This window comes from Panulirus ornatus, chromosome 52 (assembly GCF_036320965.1).
Source record: "Panulirus ornatus isolate Po-2019 chromosome 52, ASM3632096v1, whole genome shotgun sequence".
Lineage (NCBI taxonomy): Eukaryota > Metazoa > Arthropoda > Malacostraca > Decapoda > Palinuridae > Panulirus > Panulirus ornatus.
Window position 1 is genome coordinate 1,225,855 of NC_092275.1, and position 27,463 is coordinate 1,253,317.

The window sequence follows — 27,463 nt, forward strand, 5'->3', positions numbered from 1 at the left end:
TCACTGCTTCCCTAAATACATCCCATTCCTCCCCCACTCCCCTTACCTCCTTTGTTCTCACCTTTTTCCATTCTGTACTCAGTCTCTCCTGGTACTTCCTCACACAAGTTTCCTTCAGAAGCTCACTTACTCTCACCACTCTCTTCACCCCAACATTATCTCTTCTTTTCTGGAAACCTCTACAAATCTTCACCTTCGCCTCCACAAGATAATGATCAGACATCCCTCCAGTTGCACCTCTCAGCACATTAACATCCAAAAGTCTCTCTTTCGCGCGCCTATGAATTATAACATAATCCAGTAACGCTGTCTGGCCATCTCTCCTACTTACATACGTATACTTATGTATATCTCTCTTTTTAAACAAGGTATTCCCAATCACCAGTCCTTCTTCAGCATATAAATCTACAAGCTTTCCACCATTTCCATTTACAACACTGAACACCCTATGTATACCAATTATTCCCTCATCTGCCACATTACTCACCTTTGCATTCAAATCACCCATCACTATAACCCAGTCTCGTGCATCAGAACCACTAACACACTGATTCAGCTGCTCCAAAAACACTTGCCTCTCATGATCTTTCTTCTCACGCCCAGGTACATATGCACTAATAATCACCCATCTCTCTCCAACAACTTTCAGTTTTACCCATATCAATCTAGAGTTTACTTTCTTACACTCTATCACATACTCTAACCACTCCTGTTTCAGGAGTAGTGCTACTCCTTCACTTGCTCTTGTCCTCTCACTAACCCCTGACTTTACTCTCAAGACATTCCCAAACCACTCTTCCCCTTTAACCTTGAGCTTCAACTCACTCAGAGCCAAAACATCCAGGTTCCTTTCCTCAAACGTACTACCAATCTCTCCTTTTTTCTCATCTTGGTTACATCGACACACATTTAGACACCCCAATCTGAGCCTTCGAGGAGGATGAGCACTCCCCGCGTGACTCCTTCTGTTTCCCCTTTTAGAAAGTTAAAATACAAGGAGGGGAGGGTTTCTGGCCCCCCTCTCTCCCGTCCCCTTTAGTCGCTTTCTACGACACGTGAGGAATGCGTGGGAAGTATTCTTTCTCCCCTATCCCCAGGAATATATATATATATATATATATATATATATATATATATATATATATATATATATATATATATATATATATATATATATACACATATAGGTATACCCGGTATACCACATCGATCCAATTCACTCTATTCCTTGCCCTCCTTTCACCCTCCTGCATGTTCAGGCCCCGATCACACAAAATCTTTTTCACTCCATCTTTCCACCTCCAATTTGGCCTCCCACTTCTCCTAGTTCCCTCCACCTCCGACACATATATCCTCTTGGTCAATCTTTCCTCACTTATTCTCTCCATGTGCCCAAACCATTTCAAAACACCCTCTTCTGCTCTCTCATCCACGCTCTTTTTATTTCCACACATCTCTCTTACCCTTACGTTACTTACTCGATCAAACCACCTCACACCACATATTGTCCTCAAACATCTCATTTCCAGCACAACCACCCTCCTGCGCACAACTCTATCCATAGCCCACGCCTCGCAGCCATACAACATTGTTGGAACCACTATTCCTTCAAACATACCCATTTTTTGCTTTCCGAGATAGTGTTCTCGACTTCCACACATTCTTCAAGGCTCCCAGGATTTTCGCCCCCTCCCCCAACCTATGATCCACTTCCGCTTCCATGGTTCCATCCGCTGCCAGATCCACTCCCAGATATCTAAAACACTTTACTTCCTCCAGTTTTTCTCCATTCAAACTTACCTCCCAATTGACTTGACCCTCAACCTACCTACCTAATAACCTGGATATACGTGTCAGAGGTGGAGGGAACGAGAAGTGGGAGACCAAATTGGAGGTGGAAGGATAGAGTGAAAAAAAATTTTGAACGATCGGGACCTGAACATGCAGTAGGGTGAAAGGCGTGCAAGACATAAAGTGAATTGGAACGATGTGGTATACCGGGGTCAATGGGATGTCAGTGGACTGAAGCAGGGCATGTGAAGCATCTAGGGTAAACCATGGAATGTTTTGTGGGGCCTGGATGTGGAAAGGGAGCTGTGGTTTGGGTGTATTACGAATGTGGCCTTTGTTGTCTTTACCTAGTGTTACCTCGCGTGCATGCGGGGGGAGGGGACTGCTGTTTCATGTGTGGTAAGGTGGCGATGGGAATGGATGAAGACAGCAAGTATGATTATGCACATGTGTATATATGTATGCATGCATTGAAATGTATAGGTACGTATATGTGCGTGTCTGGGCATTTATGTATATGCATGTGTATGTGGTTGGGTTGGACCATTCTTTCATCTGTTTCCTTGCACTATCTCGCTAGTGCGGGAGACAACGACTAAGTATAATAAACAAATTTACATAGTATATAAGTAAATGGCTTTGTATGTATCTGTATGTATATGTGCATATGTTGATATATATATGTATGTGTAAATAGGCCAAGGGGATAACGTGAGTGTTAAAACTACAGAGAAATAAGTTTGTTGAGTATTCCTGGGATATCATATGGGCGGGTATTGACTTTAAGGGAGAAGGCATGTATGGAGCATCAGATTGGGGAAGAGCAGTGTGGTAGAGGGTGTGTGGTAGAGGATGTGTTGATCAGGTGTTTGCTTTGAAGAATGTAGGTGAAAAACAGATGGATTTGTATGTAACATTTATGGATCTGCAGAAGGCATATGATATGGTTGATAGAGATGCTTTGTGGAAGTTTGTAAGGGTATATGGTGTGGGAGGTAAATTACTATGTGCAGTGAAATGTTTTTACCGAGGATGCAGATACATACCAAAGCATTCGTATGAGTAGGAAGAGAGGAGGGTGATTGGTTCCCAGTGAATGTCGGTCTGCAGCAGGGGTGTGTGGCGTCCCCATGGTTGTTTAATTCGTTTATGGATTGGGTGGTTAGGGAGGTAAATGCAAGAGTTTTGGAAAGAGGGGCGAGTATGCAGAAAGGGCCTGGAAGGCGAGTCAGTTGTTGTTTGCCGATAATAAAGCTCTGGTGGCTGATTTGTGTGAGAAACTGTAGAAGTTGGTGACTGAGTTTGGAAAAGAGTGTGAAAGGAGAAAGTTGAGAGTAAATGTGAAGAAGAGCAAGGATATTAGTTTCAGTAGGGTTGAGGGACAAGTTAGCTGGGATGTAAGTTTTAATATAGAAAAATTGAAAATGAAGTGTTTTACGTATCTGGGAGTGTACTTAGCAGTGAATGGAACCATGGAAGTGGAAGTGAGTCACAGAGTTGGGGAGGGGCGAAGGTTCTTGGAGTGATGAAGAATGCGTGGAAGGATAGAATGTTATCTCGGAGCAAAAATGGGTATGTTCAAAGGAACAGTAGTTCCAACAAGGTTATATGGTCGCGGGGCATGGGCTATTGATAGGGTTGTACAGAGGATGGTGGATGTGGTGGAAATGAAAAGTTTGAGGACTATATGTGGTGTGAAGTGGTTTGATCGAGTAAGGAATGAAAGGGTAAGAGAGCTGTGTGGAAATAAAAAGAGCGTGGTTGAGAAAGCAAAAGAGGGTGTTTTGAAATCGTTTGGACACATGGAAAGAATGAGTGAGGAAAGATTGACAAAGAGGATATATGTGTCAGAGGTGGACGGAACAAGGAGAAGTGGGAGACCAAAATTGGAGGTGAAAGGATGGAATGAAAAAGATTTTGAGCAATTGGGGCCTGAACATAAAGAAGGGTGAGAGGCGTGCAAGGAATAGAGTGAATTGGAACTATCTGGTATACCAAGGTCATTGTGCCGTAAGTGGATTGAACGAGGGCATGTGAAGTATCTGATGTAATCCATGGAAAGGTCCGTGGGGGGCCGTGATTACAGCGCATTACACATGACAGGTAGAGACTGAGTGTGAACAATTGTGGCCTTTTTTGTCTTTTCCTGGCGCTACCGCGCTGACACGGGAAACAGCAAATATGTATAATAACTAAATGAATAGATAAATAAATGTGTTTGTGTGTTTATATATATATATATATATATATATATATATATATATATATATATATATATATATATATATATATATATATATATATATATATATATATATATTTATTTATTTTGCTTTGTCGCTGTCTCCCGCGTTAGCGAGGTACCGCAAGCAAACAGACGAAAGAATGGCCCAACCCACCCACATACACATGTATATACATACACGTCCATACATCTCAATGTATACATATATATAAACACACACAGACATATACATATATACACATGTACATAATTCATACTGTCTGCCTTTATTCATTCTCATCGCCACCTCGCCACATATGGAATAACAACCCCCTCCCCCCCTCATGTGTGCGAGGTAGCACTAGGAAAGACAACAAAGGCCACATTCGTTCACACTCAGTCTCTGGCTGTCATGTAATAATACACCGAAATCACAGATCCCTTTCCACATCCAGGCCCCACACAACTTTCCATGGTTTACCCCAGACGCTTCACAAGCCCTGGTTCAATCCATTGACAGCACGTCGACCCCGGTAAACCACATCGTTCCAATTCACTCTATTCCTTACACACCTTTCACCCTCCTGCATGTTCAGGCCCCGATCACTCAAAATCTTTTTCACTCCATCTTTCGACCTCCAATTTGGTCTCCCACTTCTCGTTCCCTCCGCCTCTGACACATATATCCTCCTCGTCAATCTTTCCTCACTCATTCTTTCCATGTGACCAAACCATTTCAAAACACCCTCTTCTGCTCGCTCAACCACTCTCTTTTTGTTACCACACATCTCTCTTACCCTATTATTACTTACTCGATCAAACCACCTCACACCACATATTGTCCTCAAACATCTCATTTCCAGCACATCCACCCTCCTGCGCACAACTCTATCCATAGCCCACGCCTCGCAACCATACAACATTGTTGGAACCACTATTTCTTTAAACATACCCATTTTTGCTTTCCGAGATAATGTTCTCGACTTCCACACAATCTTCAAGGCTCCCAGAATTCTCGTCCCCTCCCCCACCCTATGATTCACTTCCGCTTCCATGGTTCCATCCGCTGCCAAATCCACTCCCAGATATCTAAAACACTTCACTTCCTCCAGTTTTTCTCTATTCAAACTTACCTCCCGATCGACTTGACCCTCAACCCTACTGTACCTGATAACCTTGCTCTTATTCACATTTACTTTCAACTTTCTTCTTTCACACACTTTACCAAACTCAATCACCAGCTTCTGCAGTTTCTCACGTGAATCAGCCACCAGAGCTGTATCATCAGAGAACAACAACGGACACTTACCAAAAGCATCGACAACATACTGCATACTTGCCCCTCTTTCCAAAACTCTTGCATTCACCTCCCTAACAACCCCATCCATAAACAAATTAAATAACCATGGAGACATCACACCTCTGCCGGAAGCCTACATTCACTGAGAACCAATCACTTTCCTCTCTTCCTACACGTACACATGCTTACATCCTCGGTAGAAACCTTTCACTGCTTCTAACAACTTGCCTCCCACACCATATATTCTTAATACCTTCCAAAGAGCATCTCTATCAACTCTATTATATGCCTTCTCCAGATCCATAAATGCTACATACAAATCCATTTGCTTTTCTAAGTATTTCTCACATACATTCTTCAAAGCAAACACCTGGTCCACACATCCTTTATCACTTCTGAAACCACACTGCTCTTCCCCAATCTGATGCTCTGTACATGCCTTCACCCTCTCAATCAATACTCTCCCATATAATTTACCAGAAATACTCAACAAACTTATACCTCTGTAGTTTGAGCGCTCACTCTTATCCCCTTTGCCTTTGTACAATGGCACTATGCAAGCATTCCGCCAATCCTCAGGCACCTCACCATGAATCATACATACATTAAATAACCTTACCAACCAGTCAACAATACAGTCACCCCCTTTTTCAATAAATTCAAATGCAATACCATCCAAACCCGCTGCCTTCCGACTTTCATCTTCCGCAATGCTTTTACTACCTCTTCTCTGTTTACACAATCATTTTTCCTAATCCTCTCACTTTGCACACAACCTCGACTAAAACACCCTATATCTGCCACTCTATCATCAACCACATTCAACAAACCTTCAAAATACTCACTCCATCTCCTTCTCACATCACCACTACTTGTTATCACCTCCCCAGTAGCCCCCTTCACTGAAGTTCCCATTTGTTCCCTTGTCTTACGCACTTTATTTACCTCCTTCCAAAACATCTTTTTATTCTCCCTAAAATTTAATGATACTCTCGTACCCCATCTCTCATTTGCTCACTTTTTCACCTTTTGCACCTTTCTCTTGACCTCCTGCCTCTTTCTTTTATACATCCCACACTCAGTTGCATTATTTCCCTGCAAAAATCGTCCAAATGCCTCTCCCTTCTCTTTCACTGATAATCTTACTTCTTCATCCCACCACTCACTACCCTTTCTAATCTGCCCACCTCCCACGCTTCTCATGCCACAAGCATCTTTTGCGCAAGCCATCACTGCTTCCCTAAATACATCCCATTCCTCCCCCACTCCCCTTACCTCCTTTGTTCTCACCTTTTTCCATTCTGTACTCAGTCTCTCCTGGTACTTCCTCACACAAGTTTCCTTCAGAAGCTCACTTACTCTCACCACTCTCTTCACCCCAACATTATCTCTTCTTTTCTGGAAACCTCTACAAATCTTCACCTTCGCCTCCACAAGATAATGATCAGACTTCCCTCCAGTTGCACCTCTCAGCACATTAACATCCAAAAGTCTCTCTTTCGCGCGCCTATGAATTATAACATAATCCAGTAACGCTGTCTGGCCATCTCTCCTACTTACATACGTATACTTATGTATATCTCTCTTTTTAAACAAGGTATTCCCAATCACCAGTCCTTTTTCAGCATATAAATCTACAAGCTTTCCACCATTTCCATTTACAACACTGAACACCCTATGTATACCAATTATTCCCTCATCTGCCACATTACTCACCTTTGCATTCAAATCACCCATCACTATAACCCAGTCTCGTGCATCAGAACCACTAACACACTGATTCAGCTGCTCCAAAAACACTTGCCTCTCATGATCTTTCTTCTCACGCCCAGTTTTACCCATATCAATCTAGAGTTTACTTTCTTACACTCTATCACATACTCTAACCACTCCTGTTTCAGGAGTAGTGCTACTCCTTCACTTGCTCTTGTCCTCTCACTAACCCCTGACTTTACTCTCAAGACATTCCCAAACCACTCTTCCCCTTTAACCTTGAGCTTCAACTCACTCAGAGCCAAAACATCCAGGTTCCTTTCCTCAAACGTACTACCAATCTCTCCTTTTTTCTCATCTTGGTTACATCGACACACATTTAGACACCCCAATCTGAGCCTTCGAGGAGGATGAGCACTCCCCGCGTGACTCCTTCTGTTTCCCCTTTTAGAAAGTTAAAATACAAGGAGGGGAGGGTTTCTGGCCCCCCCCCTCTCCCGTCCCCTTTAGTCGCTTTCTACGACACGTGAGGAATGCGTGGGAAGTATTCTTTCTCCCCTATCCCCAGGAATATATATATATATATATATATATATATATATATATATATATATATATATATATATATATATATATATATATATATTTATATATATATATATATATATATATATATATATATATATATATATATATATATATATATATATATATATATATATATATATATATATATATATATATATATATATATACACATATAGGTATACCCGGTATACCACATCGATCCAATTCACTCTATTCCTTGCCCTCCTTTCACCCTCCTGCATGTTCAGGCCCCGATCACACAAAATCTTTTTCACTCCATCTTTCCACCTCCAATTTGGCCTCCCACTTCTCCTAGTTCCCTCCACCTCCGACACATATATCCTCTTGGTCAATCTTTCCTCACTCATTCTCTCCATGTGCCCAAACCATTTCAAAACACCCTCTTCTGCTCTCTCAACCACGCTCTTTTTATTTCCACACATCTCTCTTACCCTTACGTTACTTACTCGATCAAACCACCTCACACCACATATTGTCCTCAAACATCTCATTTCCAGCACAACCACCCTCCTGCGCACAACTCTATCCATAGCCCACGCCTCGCAGCCATACAACATTGTTGGAACCACTATTCCTTCAAACATACCCATTTTTGCTTTCCGGGATAATGTTCTCGACTTCCACACATTTTTCAAGGCTCCCAAAATTTTCGCCCCCTCCCCCACCCTATGATCCACTTCCAAGGTTATTAGGTTATTAGGTAGAGTAGGGTTGAGGGTCAAGTCAATTGGGAGGTAAGTTTGAATGGAGAAAAACTGGAGGAAGTAAAGTGTTTTAGATATCTGGGAGTGGATCTGGCAGCGGATGGAACCATGGAAGCGGAAGTGGATCATAGGTTGGGGGAGGGGGCGAAAATCCTGGGAGCCTTGAAGAATGTGTGGAAGTCGAGAACACTATCTCGGAAAGCAAAAAATGGGTATGTTTGAAGGAATAGTGGTTCCAACAATGTTGTATGGCTGCGAGGCGTGGGCTATGGATAGAGTTGTGCGCAGGAGGGTGGTTGTGCTGGAAATGAGATGTTTGAGGACAATATGTGGTGTGAGGTGGTTTGATCGAGTAAGTAACGTAAGGGTAAGAGAGATGTGTGGAAATAAAAAGAGCGTGGTTGAGAGAGCAGAAGAGGGTGTTTTGAAATGGTTTGGGCACATGGAGAGAATGAGTGAGGAAAGATTGACCAAGAGGATATATGTGTGTCGGAGGTGGAGGGAACGAGGAGAAGAGGGAGACCAAATTGGAGGTGGAAAGATGGAGTGAAAAGGATTTTGTGTGATCGGGGCCTGAACATGCAGGAGGGTGAAAGGAGGGCAAGGAATAGAGTGAATTGGAGCGATGTGGTATACAGGGGTTGACGTGCTGTCAGTGGATTGAATCAAGGCATGTGAAGCGTCCGGGGTAAACCATGGAAAGCTGTGTAGGTATGTATATTTGCGTGTGTGGACGTGTGTATGTACATGTGTATGGGGGGGGGTGTTGGGCCATTTCTTTCGTCTGTTTCCTTGCGCTACCTCGCAAACGCGGGAGACAGCGACGAGGTATAAAAAAAAAAAAGAAAAAAAAATATATATATATATATATATATATATATATATATATATATATATATTCTCTTTTCTTTTAAACTATTCGCCATTTCCCGCGTTAGCGAGGCAGCATTAAGAACAGAGGACTGGGCCTTTTTTGGAATATCCTCACCTGGCCCCCTTTGTTCCTTCTTTTGGAAAAAAAAAATATATATATATATATAAATTTATGTATATATATATATATATATATATATATATATATATATATATATATATATATATATATATATATATATATATATATATATATATATATATATATATATATATATATATATATATATTATCCCTAGGGATAGGGGAGAAAGAATACTTCCCACATATTCCCTGCGTGTCGTAGAAGGGGACTAAAAGGGGAGGGAGCGGGAGGCTGGAAATCCTCCCCTCTCTTTTTTTTTTTTCCAAAAGAAGAAACAGAGAAGGGGGCCAGGTGAGGATATTCCCTCAAAGTCCCAGTCCTCATCCTCTGTTCTTAACGCTACCTCGCTAATGCGGGAAATAGCGATTAGTATAAAAAAGAAAATATATATATATATATATATATATATATATATATATATATATATATATATATATATATATATATATATATATATATATATATATATATATATATATATATATATATATATATATATATATATATATATGTTGGGGTGAAGAGGGTGGTGAGAGTAAGTGAGCTTGGGAAGGAGACTTGTGTGAGGAAGTACAAGGAGAGACTGAGTACTGAATGGAAAAAGGTGAGAACAATGAAAGTAAGGGGAGTGGGGGAGGAATGGGATGTCATATTTGAAATTAATAAATAAGATTTTCCAATCTTTCTTTAGTTCAGTGAGTAAGAAATAATTAAAAATCAATGGTTGAATTACTGTAAACCAGCATTATAAAGAATTTTTCATTACTGAGCAGAGCATTCTTCAATGTCCTTATGGTAATGATAATGAATTTCCATTCTTAACAACAGACTCGTTCAAGCATGATCACTATTAAATGCTAATAACCCTTTCTGACATCTTATGTCTATGTGGTGTTCCTGAGGATTATTATGAATAGTCACAAGTTTATTCAGTGAAAAATTAAAACTAACATTCACATATAATTCTCAAAAAATGAAAAATATGAGAAACTAAAGCAAGTAATGACATTAGTGTTCACTCACTTCAGACTTATCATGGCTTGTGGCCTTTGATGAGTAAGTGCTTGGTCAGTGCCTGTGATCATGGTTCCACACGGTACTAATATCTGCATTTTGTTCACAGTGCCTAATTTCCAATGCCAGTTCCTTTGCAAGATCTACAATACAGTTATCAATACTTGTAAATATGAATATATTTTCCATATTTCCCTGCAATTAAACTAACTTAGCATTAGAACTAATATAATGATATTTTTAGACTGACACCCAATCATGAGAGCAATTCGCCTGGTTACAAAACGGGTAAGGTCAATCTGTATGTCAAGAGGAAGTAGTGTGCAATCTATCACTAATCTAAGAACATCAACTTCTACTTGGATATGAAAAATCATTAAGAAAGAAGAAACAGAACTTGTCCTTTTTCCTACTAATGTTTATTTTCTTAGGCCACATTCAAAACATAGCACATCTGATGTTATGCAGCACACTCTCAAACTCCATTGTCCTTCTTAAATTATTCTATATCCATTCCTTTGGCTTCTGTTGTCTTTTTCTTTTCCCTCATCACTTTCAAAACTGTTTTTCTCGTGCAATTAAGAAACAGTTATATCACTAGCAGGACAGCATAGTCAACATACAGAATTCTTCAGTAAATGTTTGAGTAATACTGTTAAGTTATATGACATCCAAACATATGGGGATAAAAAGCACCTGAAGTGTTTTAAGATGACTCTGCATGTATCGGCTTAGGGTAGTAGTAGAAAAAGGTATACAGCAGAAAGACATTGATAAAATGTAGAAACAAAGCAAATGAGACTAACATGAACCTGATGAAAATACACCTCAGTGCAAAGAACAAAAAGAAATCACTTCATCTTGACAATATGAACTGTGGATAAAAGAAATTATTCACCAAATTTAATGCCAACGCTGAAGGTAGTACAAATGTAAGTTATATTGTCAGTGAACTATTTCCTAACGACTCATGTCACATGCAGATTGGAAGTTTGTAAGAAAAAAAAAGTTGTAAACGCAGCAGAACTTTTGTGTCCTAAGACAAAAGTTATTTTTCAATATTAGTCTCACAGCAAACAATTATACAGAGGACTGATGACATGGCAGACAACTAAAAGAAACAAACAATGGACACAATGAATGAATTAAAATTTAATTCTATTATGTTTGGATGAATATACATATATTGGTGACAATGCTTAGCTTACCATTTTTGAACATGGCACTGTAATAATAAGGAGATTTCATTCTCATTATGTGATATCATATTTATATTATTTGTTGTTTTTGTAGCAGGCACTTATATTATATTTCTTTTAAAAGGACTTTTCATGGTGCAAGGGATTAAGATGCAATTCTGTATTGCTGGAACAATAACAAGAGCTTGGCACCACTTATAGAAATACTGATTCTCTTTATCCCTCTGCCTTCACCTTAAAGCCACCTTGACATGGCACACATTACATGGTGTCAGGTGTGCCAACATCTCATGTGATTCTGGCTATTAAGAGAAGCTGCTTGTGTCAGAAGGAGAACGGTTGGTGGCAAGAACTGAGATGCTGTGAGGTGGCAGTCTCCCTGTGCCATCGTCGTAGAGATTCCGCCAGGAATTTGAGATATGTGTACCGAGTTCATAGAATGATGAAAGGAAGGATGAGGTGAAGATGACTAAACTGTGATGGAAGAGAATTTCTAGATATATATAACACTTTGTCTGTAGGAGAAGCTGATAAAAAGAAATACAAAACTCTTATAGAGATGATACAAGAATGTTATGAGCCAAAGAAGAATGTCACTTATGAAAGAGACATTTCTAATAGAGTGCAACAGGCTGATAAAACTATTGATAGTTTTTCATTGACCTAAGAAAGAAGGCTATAAACTGCGAATTTGGTGCCTTGAAGGATGAAATGATCAAAGACAGAATTATATGTGGTGTCAAAGATGACAAGTACATGGACGGCTGCTGAAGAAAGGCGACGTGACCCATGATGAAGTCAAACTACATTGCAGAGCTCATGAGGCAAGTGAAGAAATGATGAAGGAATTTGGTGCAACTGTAAGTAGTTTGAATGTCCACAGTGTGAAGTCAAAGAAAAGTATCAGTCCTCAATTCATGGCAACACATCCAAAAGGACCTGTAAGTTCCGTGGCTTCAAGCAAGTCTTTGGAAGGATACACTGCCCAGATAGCAACAAACAGCGTATGGAGTGTAGCAGGACTGGACATTTCAAGAGTAGGTGCGACAATTTTTCACCAGTACAGAAAAAGGCAAGAGTGTACATCAGGCTGGCAAAGATGATTCGTCATCCGACTCCGAAGAGTGTTACGAGAAGCCAATGGGAGGTTTATATGTCCTGAAGAAGTCAGCGTCTAAGGTAACCTCCAACCAGTTAAGAGGACCAGATCAAGAGGACTGGTTTACTCCTCTCCTTCAAGATCAACTAGTGTCTTTCCAAATGGATACAGGAGCTGAGGTCAGTGTATTGCCTAAAAGAATCTACGACAAGCCAAACGGAAAACCAGAGTTCAAGGGCACAGAGACTGTATTGGTAGCTTTCACTGAAGCAAAATTAAACCCTTTGGTAAGAGTCAGATGATATGTTTACATAACTCTGGATAGTATCAGCTCACTTTCTTAATTGTTGATGTAAATTGCGTGCCACTGTTGCGCTAGAATGCCTCTAAATCGTTAGGGCTAGTCAAGTTCATAAATCAAGCAAAATCAGAGACCAACTTAGACACAACCATTGATAAGGTATTGCTGATATATAAAGATGTATTTGATGGATTGGGATGCCTAGAGGGTGAACTACATCTAGAATTTGATTCAGATATTAGCCCAGTAGCTCATCCACCCTGTAAATAAAGTGCCTGTTGCTCTGAGAGACAGATTAAGATGTGAATTAGGACATGGAAAAGGAAGGTGTACTAATCATCAGATAAAGTAATCCCACAGATTGGGTTAACAGTATTGTTATTGTGGATAAGGGAAGCAAAATAAGAATATGCCAAGGTCCAAGAGATTAGAATAAAGCCTTGAAGAGGGAACACCATCCACTACCTACAATTGAGGAAATATCAACCAGGTTAGCAGATGCTAAGGTGTTTTCTGTGTTAGATGCCACAATGGGGTTTTGAAAAATTAAATAAATGAAAAGTCTTCCAAACTGCTTGTATCTAACACTTGTTTCGGTAGATATAGGTACTTACGTCTCCCATTTGGTATAAGTCCAGCTTCAGAACGCTACCAGAAATACATGCATAAATAACAATTCATTGATCTTGATGGAGGGGAAATTATAATGGATGACCTTTAGTTTACGGTAGTTTGAAGCACAACTTAACACAACTAAGAGACTAGAGAAAGTCCTTAAGAGACGCCAGAAAAGAAATTTAAAGTTGAACTGTGCCAAACTTAAGCTTAAAACTGAGCAGGTAGAATACATTGGCTATTTATCATCAACGGAAGGGTTAAGACCAGATCCTAAGAAGGTAGACATAAGTAATTTTCCAGCTCCTAAGGATAAGCAAGAGTTACATAGATTCCTAGGAATGATCAACTACTTGGGAAAGTTTGTTCCCAAGATGTCTGAAATAAATGAACCTCTGAGAAGGACACTTAATTTAAATGGGATGAACCACAGGTGAAATGTTTTCTGAAACTCAAGCAAATGGCCTGTGAAGCACCAGTTTTGAGGTATTATGAAGTATCTAAGCCTGTAACCTTGACTGTTGATGCCTCATGGTAAGCTGTAGGGGCATGTATTCTTCAGGAAGATCACCCTGTTGCCTATGCTGCTAAGTCTCCAACTAAAATCAGAAAAATTATGCTCAAACTGAAAAGGAGCTGTTGGCCATTGTTTTTAGAGCTGAGAAATTTCAATCTTATCTGTATGGAAGAAGTAAAGAGACTAACATAAAGTCTTTGTCATCTGCGCCTCCTAGGTTACAGAGAATGCTTCATAGACTACAGAAATATTCCATAGAGGTACATTATAAGAAAAGGAAAGACATGCATATAATTGATGCTCTGAGTAAAGTCAGCTGGACTGAAGTGCAAAATGATGACGGAGAATTTCAAGTTAATCTAGTAACACATGAACAACTAGTCACTGCAGGTATAAGCTTGAATTTTCTTACCGATAGGACGAAGGAAGATAGAGTACTGCAGACTCTTAAAGAATTCACATTAGAGGGATAGCCAAATTGTAAGAGAGACACTCCAGTAGATATCCAAGCCTTTTGGAATTACTGAGATAAGTTATGTAGATCGGATGTGGCATAAAATGAAGAGAATTATAGTGCGTGAGGAATGAAGAAGTAAGGTCCTCAGACACATTCATGAATCTCATCAAGGTATAGAAAAGTCTCTAAGGATAGCAAGAAATCTTCTATACTGGCCTGGAATGGGGGCTGAAATTAAGGACCTAATTAGTGCTTCTGACACTTGTAATGCTTATAGTAACCACCAAGCAAGGGAAGTCCCTAAACTCCCTTGGCAAAAACATGGAGCTGATTTATTTGAGTCAAAAGGGAAGAGCTACCTGTTGCTTGTTGATTATAACAGCAAATATTTTGAGTTTGACTTGTTAGAAAATACTCATTCCAGTACTACTGTGAAATACTGTAAGTATCACTTTACTAGGCAGAGAATATCTCAGACTATTCACAATGACAATGACCCACAGTTCACAGCTGTAGAATTTAAAGAATTCTGTAAGTCATATGGAATAGACCACACAACTTCATCCCCCTATTATCCAAAAAGTAATGGCCTGGTAGAAAAAAATGTAGACAGTAAAGAGACTAACGAAGAAGGCAGCCAAGGGGGGTAAGGATCCTTATCTAAGTGTGCTGGATAATAGAAATACCCCTGTTATGGAGACAGCAAGCCCCCGTCAGCTTCTGTTTGGTAGGAGAACACGAACCACACTCCTCACTTCTGAAGCCTTGTAACGACCAGAGACACAAGACCCAATGATTATCAGACACCTACTTCAAGACTCACGATAGAGAAACTTTATTATGATAGAAGCTCTAAGCTATTGCCTGAACTGGAAGAGGGAAATGTGGTTAGAATTAACGGCAGCACAAATAAAGAGGTGAAAAAGGGTATAGTGGTTGCTCCTAGAACATATTTGGTTAAGAACAGTGATGGTCAGATTTACATGAGAAATAGGTAGCAACAGCAGAAAGCTTAAATTCTCTAATGCATGCCAATGGTTATGATGACGAGCTAAATAATGTATCTTATGAAGGAGAAGGTTCTGTGACTCTGGGAATCAACAGAAGATGAGCTGAACGAGAGGAAGTGACACAAGTGCAGTGGACGCAAATGGTGAAGATACATCAAAGAGAAGTAAGCATGATTCCAGAGGTTAGAACATCTAAAGGAAGTCTAGTACATTCCCTCAGAGGTTACATCAATATATGTATGATGTAGAACTAATCTTTGTACTTTGGATATCTATGAGTAATGTAGTGTATTTTATTTGGTGTTATCTTATTTCATTTTATCATATTTTTCTTGTTTTGTTTTTGGGAAAGATGTAATGATAATCACTTGCTTATATAGAATTATATTTTCATTATATGATATCATATATGTATCATCTGTTGCTTCTGTAGCATGCAATTATATCATATTTCTATTAAAAAGACTTTTCATGATGCACGGGAACAATAACACTAGCTTGGCGCTACTTATGGAAACGCTATTTCTCTCAATCCCTCTGCCTTTTTCACCATAAAGCCATCTTGACATGGCACATATTACAGCACGGGTGTGTAATGTCACCATGGTTGTTTATATTGTTTTTGGATGGGGTGGTGAGTGAGGTAAATGCAAGAGTTTTGGAGAGAGGGGCAAGTTTGCAGTCTATAGGGAATGAGAGCACCTGGGAAGTGAGTCAGTTGTTTGCTGATTAAAGTGAGAAACTGCAGAAATGGTGACTGAGTTTGGAAGTGTGTGAAAGGAGAAAGTTGAAAGTGAAAGTGAATAAAAGCAATGTTCTTAGGTTGAAAGACAAGTTAGTGGGGTTGTAAGTTTAATGGAAAAAATTTGGAGGAGGTGAAGTGTTTTATAATATATCTGGAAGTGGACTTGGCAGCTAATGGAACCATGAAAGTGGAAGTGAGCTATAGGATGGAAAGAGACAATGTTATCTGGGAGGGCATAAATGGGTATGTTTTAAGGAATAGTCCCAACAATATCAAAGACTTGTGAGGCATAGGCTATAGACAGGGTTGTGTGGAGGACGGTGGATGTGTTTGAAATGAAATGTCTGAGGACAATATGTGATGTGAGGTGGTTTGATCGAGTAAGTAATAAAAGGGCATGAGAGATGTGTGGTAACAGAAGTGTGGTAGAAAGAAAAGAAGGGGGCGTGCTGAAAAGGTTTGGACATATTGAGAGAATGACTGAGGAGAGGTTGACAAAGAAGATGTACGTGTCTGAAGTGAAGGGAACAGGGAGAACGGGGAGACCAGTTTGGAGATGGAAGGATAGGGTGAAAAAGATTTTGAGCAATCGGGGCATGAATATGTAAGGGATGAAAGGCATCCAGGAATAGAGTGATTTGAAATGATGTGGTATTCAGGGGTTAATGAACTGTCAATGGACTGAAATGGGGCATGAAAAACGTCCAGGGTAAACCATGGAAAAGTCTCTTGGGCCTGGGGACTGTGGTTTCGATGTATTAAACATGACAGCTCATGCATGGTTATGAGTGGATGTGACCTTTCTTCATCTGGTTCCTGGCACTACCTCACTGATGCAGGGGGTGGTGACTGGGTGGGGAGAAGAATGTACGTTATTCTGTTCTTTTCTTTCATGCCATTTTGCTGTTTTCTTTGGGGCCTGGTGGCATCGAAAATGGATGACATCAAGTAAGTATGAATATGTACGTGTGTATGTATGTATAAGTATGCATATATGTATGTATATATCATTTCATCTTTGTTATGCTACACTTGGTTGCCAATTCATGCATTTTGAGGCAGCGCCAGAAAACAGATGAAGAAAGGATCATCCACTTATATGCACACATATATATCCATAAACACACTTATACTATTTGATCCTTATCACTAACTTGATCGCCATTTCCCGCGTCAGGGAGGTAGCACCAAGAAACAGGCGAAGAAAAATGCATCCACTCATATACACAAACATTATGTATGTCTATATATATCATATTGACTGGTTGATGAGGATATTCAGTGTATACATGGTTCATGATTGAATACATGAGGATTAGCAGAATGCATGCATAGTGCCATTGTACATAGGCAAAGGGGATATAGGGGAGTGTTCAAATTACAGAGGTATAAGTTTGTTGAGTATTCCTGGAAAACTGTATGGGAGGGTATTGATTGAGAGCGTCAGAGCATCAGACTGAGGAAGAGCAGTGTGGTTTCGGAAGTGGTAGAGGATGTGTGGATCAGGTGTTTGCTTTGAAAAAAAAGATGGATTTGTATGTAGCATTTATGGATCTGGAGAAGGCATATGATAGAGTTGATAGAGATGCTTTGTGGAAGGAATCAAGAGTATATGGCGTGGGAGGTAAGTTGCTACAAGCAGTGAAAAGTTTTTATCGAGTATGTACGGCATGTGTGCAAGTAGAAAGAGGAAAGGGTTTGGTTCCCAGTGAATGTCGGTTTGCGGCAGGGGTGTGTGATGTCTCCACAGTTGTTTAATTTGTTTATGGATGCGGTGGTTAGGGAGGTGAATACAAGAGTTTTGCAAAGAGGGGCAAGTATGCAATCTGTTGTGGATGAGAGGGCATGGGAAGTAAGGCAGTTGTTGTTTGCTGATGACGCAGCGCTGGTGGCTGATTTGAGTAAGAAACTGCAGAAGTTGTTGACTGAGTTTGGTAAAGTGTGTGAAAGAAGAAAGCTGAGAGTAAATGAAAACAAGAGCAAGGTTATTAGGTTCAGTAGGGTTAAGGGACAAGTAGATTGGGAGGTAAGTTTGTGTTTTAGATATCTGGGAGTGGATGTGGCAGTGGATGGAACCATGGAAGCAGAAGTGAGTCACAGGTTGGGGGACGGGGTGAAGGGTCTGGGAGCGTTGGAGAATGTGTGGAAGGCAAGAGTGTTATCTCGGATGGCAAAAATGGGTATGTTTGAAGGAATAGTAGTTCCAACAATGTTATATGGTTGTGAGGTATGGGCTATAGAGGGTGGAGGAGGGTGTATGTGTTGGAAATGAGATGTTTGAGACAATATGTGGTGTGAGGTGGTTTGATCGAGTAAGTGATGAAAGAGTATGAGAGATGTGTGGTAATAAAAAGAGTGTGGTTGAGAGAGCAGAACAGGGTGTATTGAAATGGTTTGTTCACATGGAGAGAATGAGTGAGAAAGATTGACAAAGGGAATATATATGTCAGTGGTGGAGGGAACGAGAAGTGGGCGACCAAATTGGAGGTGAAAGGATGGAGTGAAAAAGATTTTGAGCAATCGGGGTCAGAACATAGAGGAAGGTGAAAGGCGTGCAAGGAATAGAGTGCATTGGAACGATGTGGTACACTGGGTTCGACGTACTGTCAATGGATTGAACCAGAGCATGTGAAGCGTCTGGAGTAAACCATGGAAAGTTCTGTGGGGCCTGGATGTGGAAAGGGAGCTATGGTTTCGGTGCATTACACATGACAGCTAGAGAATGAGTGTGAACGAATGTGGCCTTTTTTGTCTTTTCCTAGTGCAACCGCTGTGGGGTGGCGGCGGTATGAGATGAAAGCAGCATGTATGAATATGTACATGTGTATATATGTATATGGTTGTGTGTGTACATGTATGTATATGTATGCATATGTATATTTGCGTGTGTGGACGTGTATGTATATACATGGAAATGTGGGTGGGTTGGGCCATTCTTTCGTCTGTTTCCTTGTGGTACCTCGCTAACGTGGGAGACGGCGATAAAGTATGAAAAATAGAAATAGAATAAATGTCTTATCTATAATACTCATTATACATAATCGCTGTTTCCTGCGTCAGCGAGGTAGCTCCAGGAAACAAAGAATGGCCCATCTAATCATATACACTTACATGTACATAAACGCCCATATACGCACATATACATACATATCAATATATACATACACATACTCAGACATTATATACATACACTTATACATATTCATACGTGCTTGCTTTCATCTATTCCTGTTGCTACCCCACCTCACAGGAAAACAGCATTGTCATCCCCTGCTTCAGCAAGGTAGCGCCAGAAATACAGACAAAAAGGCCATATTCGTTCACACTCAGTCTCTAGATGTCATGCGTAATGCACCAAAACCACAGCTCCCTATCCACATCCACACCCAACAGATGTTCCCATAGTTTACCCCATATGCTTCACATGTCCTGGCTCAATCCACTGACAGCAAGTCGAACCCGGTATACCATTGTTCCAATTCACTATTCCATGCGCGCCTTTCACCCTCCTGCATGTTCAGACCATATTTCCTCAAAATCTTTTTCACTCTATCCTTTCACCTTCAATTTGGTTTGTCACTTCTCTTTGTTCCCTCCACCTCTGACACAAATTCCCTATTTGTCAACCTTTCCTCACTCATTCGTCATATATGCTCAAACCATTTCAACATACCCTCTTCTGCCCTCTCAACCACACTCTTTTTATTACCCTTTTATAACTTACTAAATGAAACAATCTCACACCACATACTGTTCTCAAACATTTCATTTTCAACACATCCACCTTTCTCCGCACAACCCTATCTTTACCCATGCCTTGCAAAAATGTAATATTGCTCTCTGAGGTAACGTTCTCTCTTCCCATACATTCTTCATCGCTCCCAGAACCTTCACTCCCTCCCCCACCCTGTGACTCACTTCCGCTTATGTGGTTCCATTCGCTGCCAAGTCCACTTCCAGATATCTAAAACGCTTGACTTCCTCCAATTTTTCTCAATTCAAACTTACATTCCTACTTACTCGTCCCTGAGCCCTGCCGAAGCTCTTATTCACAAATAATAACATTCTAAACAATACTCAGTTTCATTAGTACCTCGATCAATATATATCTTAGTACCCATAGAGTAGTTCCCAAAATTTGAAATTGATTAACAAAATTTTCAAATGTTTCTACAATTCACTAAAAAGAAAAAAAAGTTAAAGCATTGTATCCCATCATTACATAGAATTCCTGATTACTGACTACATCATGTTCCAATGTTCTTATGCTAATGATTATGAGTTCCCAGACTTAACCACAGAGTCATTCAAGCATGATCACTATCAGATGTTAATAACCCTCTCTGACATCTTATGTCTACATGGTATTCTTGAGGATCATGATAAATATTCACAATTTCATTAAATGAAAACTTAAAAATTAACATTCATAGATAATTCTAAAAACATAAAAAGAAATGTGAAAAAAGCTAAAGAAATACTAACTTTCACGGATAATTCTCAAAATATAAAAGATATGAAAAAGCTACAGAAATAATGACTTACCGTGGCTTGTGGTCATTGCATGAGTAAGTGTTTGGTCAGTGCCTGTGATCACGGTCCAATGCCAGTTCCATTGCATGGTTCAGAATAAAGTCATCACTTCTTGTAAAAATGAATGTATTTTTTTCCATATTTCCCTGCAATGAATACCTAAGCATTAGAATTAATATCCTGGTATGAAATGGATGCACAGACAGATCCCTATATATTTTTAGACACATCTAATCCTTAGGGCAATTTCCCTGACGACAAAAAGGGTCAGCTTCTACTTGAATATAAAGAATCATTAAGACGGGAAAAATAGAATTTGTCCTTTTTTCCCACTAATGTTTTTTTTTTTTTTTGTCTCATTCATAATGTAGCACATCTGGTGGTACGTAGCACACTCAAACTCTGTTGTCCTTAAATGATTGCATATCCATTCCTCTGGTTTCTGTTCTTATCCATTCCTTTTTTCTTTATTACTTTTGAAACTGTTTTTCTAGTGCAATTAAGAAACAGTAATATTACTAGCATGACAGAAAAATCAGCATACAGAATTCTTCACTAAATATTTGTGTGATACTGTTAAGTTATATAACATCTGAACATATGGGGATGAAAAGCACCTGCAGTGTTTCAGTATGATTCTGTATGTATTAGCTTATGGCAGTAGTAAAAAAAAAAAGTGTATACAAGAGAGACAGTGATTAAAAAGTAGAAACAGAAAATATACTAACGTTATATCTGGTGAAAGGGAGGCGTTTGGACGATATCTGACTTGACCATGTAATGAAATCTTGTGACAGGGGCGGTCCCATATGTATTCCTCACGCGCTTCGGTCATGTCTTTTTTCTTTTCTTTCATACTTCTTCTCTGTTTCCCACTTTAGCAATGTAGTGCTAAGAAGAGACGAAGAAAAGGCTTGATTATTTCGGTAATATACGGTAAAGACTGTCAAAAATCATACTTTAGAGACAAATATCAAAAATGTATTTCAACACATCCCGTAAGATCTTCGATGCTGGAATATTTCAGATTAATCGCAAACTGAAGTGTTAGTCGTGCTAGAGCCACCCTGCTGTCAGTAACTGACTTATGGTAAAGATGATTCAGAGTGACTTGCATTAAAGATATACAATTATGTGACGGAAGATGCACACGTACGAACCTTCTGCCTCAAGGACCAGCAGGTCATCACACGTATTGCAAACAGAAAGATGAACACTATTACTTATTTCCTTAAAGTTTTCGATGTCACGGCTTTGATTATAGTTAGCCCAGAGTCGGTCAACAACAGCTCATAGTTTTGTATTCTGTTTACGTGTTGTGCGAAGGAGTCAGCAGCAGAGCATGCTCATACATAATGGAGGCAACTGCTTGACTGAGGGACGTATGATCACAGCCACCTCATTCTTAAAAGCCCTCCCCCGCCACTATCAGTGTTCGACGACAAGGATACTGTTTACTTTACATGTGTGTATGTAAAATTGCGGATAAACGTCTCGTTGTACATAGCATGTATTAGACTTTTGATAGTGAACCAATCTCTTTTGTAAGAGAGGTGCAGATTAGCTGACGGGGTAGCGACGAATATGGATGAAGGCAGCAAGTATGAATATCTACATGTGTATATATGTATATGTCTGTGTATGTATATGTATGTATACGTTGAAATGTATTTGCATGTATATGTGCATGTGTGGGCGTTTATATATATACATATGTTTGTGGGTGGGTTGGGCCATTCTTTCGTCTGTTTCCTTGCGCTGCCTCGCTCACGCGGGAGATGGCGATTAGATATGATAAGATGATAATGATAATATTAGTTGTGGGAGTATATGACAGAGTGTAAGAAAGTAAACTCTAGATTGATATGGGTTAAACTGAAAGTGGATGGAGAGAGATGGGTTATTAATTGGTGCCTATGCTCCTGGTCATGAGAAGAAAGATTATGAGAGACAAGTGTTTTGGCAGCAGCTGAGTGAGTGTGTTAGCAGCTTTGATGCACGAGACCGGGTTATAGTGATAGGTGATTTGAATGCAAAGGTGAGTAAAGTGGCAGTTAAGGGTATAATTGGCGTACATGGGATGGTCGGTGTTGTAAATGGAAATGGTGAAGAGCTTGTAGATTAGTGTGCTGAAAAAGGACTGGTAATTGGAAATACACGGTTTAAAAAGAGAGATATACATAAGCACACATATGTAAGTAGGAGATACAGCCAAAGAGCGACACTGGATTACGTGTTAATTGATAGGCGCGTGGAAAAGAGACTTTTGGATGTTAATGTGCTAAGAGGGGCAACTGGAAGGATGTCTGATCATTATCTTGTGGAGGCGAAGGTGAAGATTTGTAGAGGTTTTCAGAAAAGAAGAGAGAATGCTGGGATGAAGAGAGTGGTGAGAGTAAGTGAGCTTGGAAAGGAGACTTGTGTTAGGAAGTACCAGGAGAGATTGAGTGCAAAATGGAAAAAGGCAAGAGAAAATGATGTAAGAGGAGCGGGGGAGGAATGGGATGCATTTAGGGAAGCAGTGATGGCTTGCGCAAAATATGCTTGTGGCATGAAAAAGGTGGGAGGTAGGAAGATTAGAAAGGGTAGTGAGTGGTGGGATGAGCAAGTAAGGTCGTTAGTGAAAGAGAAGAGAGAGGCGTTTGGACTCTTTTTGCAGGGTAGTAGTGCAAATGACTGGGAGATGTATAAAAGAAAGAGGCAGGATGTCAAGAGAAAGGTGCAAGAGGTGAAAAAGAGGGCAAATGAGAGTTGCGGTGAGAGAGTGTCATTAAATGCTACAGAGAATAAAAAGATGTTTTTGAAGGAGGCAAATAAAGTGCGTAAGACAAGAGAACAAGTAGGAACATCGGTGAAGGGGTCAAATGGGGAGGCAATAAAGAGTAGCGGTGAAGTGAAAAGGAGATGGAGTGAGTAATTCGAAGGTTTGTTGAAAGTGTTTGATGGTAGAATGGCAGATATAGGGTGTTTTTGTCGAGGTGGTGTGCGAAGTGAGAGGGTCAAGGAGAATGATTTAGTAGACAGAGAAAAGGTAGTGAAAGCTTTGCGGAAGATGAAAGCCAGCAAGGCGGCGGGTTTGGATGGTATTGCAGTGGAATTTATCAAAAAAGGGGATGACTAACACAGTCACCCCCTGTGGTTGGTAAGGATATTCAATGTTTGTATTGTTCATGGTGAACTGCCTGAGGATTAGCGGAATGCACGCGTAGTGCAAATTACAGAGGTATAAGTCTGTTGAGTATTCCTGGGAAATTATATGGGAGGGTGTTGATTGAGAGGGTAAAGGCAGGTACAGAACATCAGATTGGGAAGAGAAGTGTGGTTTCAGAAGTGGTAGAAGATGTGTGGATCAGGTGTTTGCTTTGAAGAATGTACGTGAGAAATACTTAGAAAAAAAGATTGATTTGTATGTAACATTTATTGATCTTGAGAAGGCATATGATAGAGTTGCTTTGTGGAAGATATTAACTGCATATGGTGTGGGAGGGAAGTTGCTAGAAGCAGTGAAAAGTTTTTATCAAGGATGCAAGGCATGGGTACGAATTAGAAGAGAAGAAAGTGATTGGTTCCCAGTAAATGTCGGTTTGCGGAAGGGGTGCGTGATGTCTCCATGGCTGTTTAATTTGTTTATCCTTGTAGCATTTGCAGTATTTGGTTGAGTTTCTTTCTTTTCTCCATACGAAACCTGCATAAAAGCTCCCCACACAGAACTGGGTATGATTTTTGTACTAATCCATATTTCGAGTTAACTGTTCTGAAACATTGCGTTTAGTTTCATTTCCTCCTTATATATCCTCTATGGTAGTTGAACATAAGTAGCAATATGGTGCCATATATGGTGCCGCATTGCCGTTCCCGGCGACACAAAACAGAGAGAAAGAGTCACTGACCAGCTCCCCTACTATCTCCCCTACTATCAAGGTGATTTTGTAACACAGAGCACTCTAGATGTTAATATGCCCTACAGCAATCCTTTTTCTGATATCAGAAAACACGATCCTTTGAAGTAGTGCCGAGAGATGCTAAGGCCTTAAAGTGTATACCTTTGCTGCCAACAACGACTACTAAAGAAATCGGTTTCTGGTTCTGCTTGATGCCGAGGACGACGAACACCAGGTCTGCTGGAGGAGTTCTGCGTCAGGAGCCCCTTACATAGTAATTTTTTGTTTCGTTTACTAGGTGCCAGGGTAACTGATGTTGCCGTCGCTGTACAGGAGGTTTGTTGGGGGTCTTAAAGATTTTTTGCCTGTCATGTAATTGCCAACGACGTATTGAGTTAGAGATCTGGGGAGCTGTTGGAGAAAGATCGCCGCTTATTAGAATTTTTCGAAGCAAAACTAGTAATACCATAATCAGGATCAGGAAAGAGAACGCCTTCTTCAGTACGGCGTTCAGTCTCATAATAGATTAGTGTGTCCAAATATGTTTACCAAGGTTGAGCTACACCTGATCATGTCTTGGCAGACTACAGGTTCCCTTTTCGTAAATGTACGCAACCTGAGGGGCAAGCTCATGTTTTGGCAGACTAAACGTTCTCTTTTCGTAAATGTACGCAACCTGCGGGGCAAGCTCACTCTTCCTCATGACTTGTTTTCGAGACAAGTATAAGAAACGTACTTAAACTTTCAGTGTTAAGACAACTTCTGTCCATATTCATCTGGCTATTGCAACCGCCCCCATCCCCCTTGATTCTGCGGCCTCCCCCCCCCCCCCCCTTGATTCTGCTGTCGTCCACACCCATCTTAATTCTGCTGCCGTCCACATTCACCTTGATTCTGCTGCCATCCACACCCACCTTGATTCTGCTTCCGTCCACACTCATCTTGGTTCTGCTTCCGTCTGCACCCACCATGATTCTGCTGCCGTCCACACCCACCTTAATTCTGCTGCCGCCCCCACCCACGTTGATTCTGCTGTCATCCATACCCACCATGATTCTGCAGCCGTCCACACTCACCTTAATTCTGCTGCCGTCCACACCCTCCTTGATTCTGCTGTCATCCACACCCATTTTGATTTTGCTGTCGTCTACACCCACCATGTTTCTGCTGCCGTCCACACTCACCTTGATTCTGCTGCCGTCCACACCCACCTAGATTCTGCTGCCGTCCACACCCACCTTGATTCTGCTGCCGTCCACACTCACCTTGATTCTGCTGCCATCCACACTCACCTTGATTCTGCTGCCATCCACACCCACCTTGATTCTATTGCCGTCCAAACCCACCTTGATTTTGCTATCTTCCACACCCACCTTGATTCTGCTGTCATCCACACCCACCTTGATTCTGCTGCCGTCCACACCCACTATGATTCTGCTGCCGTCCACACCCACCTTAATTCTGCTTCTGTCCACACCAACCTTAATTGTGCTGCCTTCCACACCCACATTGATTCTGCTACCGCCCACACGCACCATGATTCTATTGCCGTCTACACTCACCTTGATTCTGCTGCCATCCACACCCACCTTGATTCTGCTGCCATCCACACCCACCTTAATTCTGCTGCCGTCCACACCCACCTTGATTCTGCTGCCTTCCACACGCACCTTGATTCTGCTACCGTCCACTCCCGCCATGATTCTATTGCCATCTACATGGCTGCTTCTATTGCCCATACCCACCTGGCTGCTGTTTCCGTTCATATCACCTGGCACTCTGCCGCCCAAACCCACCTGGCTGCTGCCGTCCACAATCACCTAGCTGTTGCTGCCATTAGCACCCACAAGTTTGCATCTGTGGTCTACACTCTCCTGGTTGCTGCCATCTACTTCCATTTGTTTGCTGCCGTCATCACCCATCTGGCTGCTGCTGCCGTCTGCTACCACCTGGCTGCTGCCGTAAACATACACCTGGCTGGTGCGTCGCTTCACATTCACGTGGCTGCTGCCAGCTGCACCCACCTTGGCTGCTGCTGACGTCCACACCCACTGGCAGGTGCTGCTCTCCACACCCCTTGCCATGGATGCCGTAAACATCCACATGGCTGCTGCGTCCCTCCACACTCACTTGGCTCCTTCTGTCGCCCACATCCACGCTGAGACTGTTATCTATGACAGATCATGTGTCCAGAGTCAGGAGCACGTAACTCTACCTTTGATAGTGCGCAGTATGTACCCTGCCATCGTCTTGAGGGAACAAACCCACTGTGTGTCCCAGTGACCATCAAACCATCTCAGTATCAGGTTGTGTTACCAAATTTCTGAACATCGTGAGAACAGCTAATGTTTATTGGCTTTGTTTTGGTAAAATATTTTCTTGTTTTACCTGTGTAAGTTTTGCTGTTACATAATTTTCACGTTTTACCTGCGTATGTTTTGCTCTGTTATAACATTCTCTTGTTTCATCCACGTATGTATTGCTTGTTACATTATTCCCTTGCCTTGCCTGTGTATATTTTGCTCTGTTACAATATTTTCTTGTTTTAACTGTGTATACTTTGCTCTGGCGCATTATTTTCTTGTACTTGCGTATATATATATATATATATATATATATATATATATATATATATATATATATATATATATATATATATATATATATATATATATTATATATATTTATATATATGTGTATATATATATATATATATATATATATATATATATA

General features: G+C 40.6%; 1 long non-coding RNA gene across 4 annotated transcripts in view; it reads right to left on the reverse strand.

The window, feature by feature from the left end:
- Window positions 1-26,906, reverse strand: part of LOC139764994 (uncharacterized) — a 48,923-nt gene extending 22,017 nt beyond the window's left edge. The window contains exons 1-3 of one of the 4 annotated variants that reach the window (XR_011716538.1): window positions 26,755-26,906; window positions 21,578-21,740; window positions 20,862-20,995 (exon numbers count right to left, since the gene is read on the reverse strand). This is a non-coding gene — a long non-coding RNA (uncharacterized lncRNA). Of the gene's footprint in view, window positions 1-20,861; window positions 20,996-21,577; window positions 21,741-26,526 lie in introns of all 4 variants that reach the window. The other 3 variants (XR_011716537.1, XR_011716536.1, XR_011716535.1) reach the window with 3 other exon arrangements.
- Between the last annotated feature and the right edge of the window lie 557 nt (window positions 26,907-27,463).